This window comes from Physeter macrocephalus, chromosome 7, assembly GCF_002837175.3.
Source record: "Physeter macrocephalus isolate SW-GA chromosome 7, ASM283717v5, whole genome shotgun sequence".
Classification (NCBI taxonomy): Eukaryota; Metazoa; Chordata; class Mammalia; order Artiodactyla; family Physeteridae; genus Physeter; species Physeter macrocephalus.
In genome coordinates this window covers 124,274,082-124,276,159 of record NC_041220.1, presented here as the reverse complement: position 1 = coordinate 124,276,159, position 2,078 = coordinate 124,274,082, and positions in this window count along the sequence as shown.

The following is a 2,078-nucleotide window of genomic DNA, read 5'->3' as shown; positions in this document are numbered from 1 at the left end:
ACAGATAAGTGACCTGGAAGATAAAATAGTGGAAATAACTACTGCAGAGCAGAGTAAAGAAAAAAGAATGAAAAGAATTGAGGGCAGTCTCAGAGACCTCTGGGACAACATTAAACGCACCAACATTCAAATTATAGGGGTCTCAGAAGAAGAAGAGAAAAAGAAAGGGACTGAGAAAATATTTGAAGAGATTATAGTTGAAAACTTCCTGAACATGGGAAAGGAAATAGTTAATCAAGTCCAGGAAGCACAGAGAGTCAAATACAGGATAAATCCAAGGAGAAACATGACAAGACACATATTAATCAAACTATCAAAAATTAAATACAAAGAAAAAATATTACAAGCAGCAAGGGAAAAACAACAAATAACACACAAAGGAATCCCCATAAGGTTAACAGCTGATCTTTCAGCAGAAACTCTCCAAGCCAGAAGGGAGTGGCAGGACATATTTAAAGTGATGAAGGGGAAAAACCTACAACCAAGATTACTCTACCCAGCAATGATCTCATTCAGATTCGATGGAGAAATTAAAACCTTTACAGACAAGCAAAAGCTAAGAGAATTCAGCACCACCAAACCGCCTTTAAAACAAATGCTAAAGGAACCACTCTAGGCAGGAAACACAAGAGAAGGAAAAGTCCTACAATAACAAACCCAAAACAATTAAGAAAATGATAATAGTAACATACATATCAATAACTACCTTAAACATAAATGGATTAAATGCTCCAACCAAAAGACATAGACTGGCTGAATGGATACAAAAACAAGACCCTTATATACGCTGTCTACAAGAGACCCACTTCAGACCTAGAGACACATACAGACTGAAATTGAGGGGATGGAAAAAAATATTCCAGGCAAACGAAAATCAAAAGAAAGCTGGAGTAGCAATTCTCATATCAGACAAAATAGACTTTAAAACAAACAGTATTATAAGAGACAAAGAAGAACACTACATAATGATCAAGGGATAGATCCAAGAAGAAGATATAACAATTGTAATTATTTATGCACCCAACATAGGAGCACCTGAATACATAAGGCAAATACTAAGAGCCATGAAAGGGGAAATCGACAGTAACACAACCATAGTACAGGACTTTAGCACCCCATTTTCACCAATGGACAGATCATCCAAAATGAAAATAAATAAGGAAAACACAAGCTTTAAATGACACATTAAACAACATGGACTTAACTGATATTTATAGGACATTCCATCCAAAAACAACAGAATACACTTTCTTCTCAAGGGCTCATGGAACATTCTGCAGGACAGACCATATCTTGGGTCACAAATCAAGCCTTGGGTAAATTTAAGAAAACAGATATAGTATCAAGTATCTTTTCCAACCACAATGCTATGAGACTGCTGTCTACAAGAGACCCACTTCAGACCTAGCGACACATACAGACTGAAATTGAGGGGATGGAAAAAGATATTCCAGGCAAACAATGCTATGAGACTAGATATCAATCACAGGAAAAAAACTGTAAAAAATACAAACACATGGAGGCTAAACAATACGCTACTAAATAACCAAGAGATCACTGAAGAAATCAAAGAGGAAATCAAAAAATACCTAGAAAAAACTGACAATGAAAACACGACGACCCAAAACCTATGGGATGCTGCAAAAAAAGTTCTAAGAGGGAGGTTGAAGAAGATATAACAATTGTAATTATTTATGCACCCAACATAGGAGCACCTGAATACATAAGGCAAATACTAAGAGCCATGAAAGGGGAAATGAGGGAGGTTTATAGCAATACAATCCTACTTCAAGAAACAAGAAACATCTCAAATAAACAACCTAACCTTACAGTTAAAGCAGTTAGAGAAAGAAGAATAAGAAAAAACCCCAAAGTTAGCAGAAGGAAAGAAATCATAAAGATCAGATCAGAAATAAAGGAAAAAGAAATGAAGAATAATAGCAAGGATCAATAAAACTAAAAGCTGGTTCTTTGAGAAGACAAACAAAGTTGATAAACCATTAGCCAGACTCATCAAGAAAAAAAGGGAGAAGACTCAAATCAACAGAATTAGAAATGAAAAAGGAGAAGTAACAACT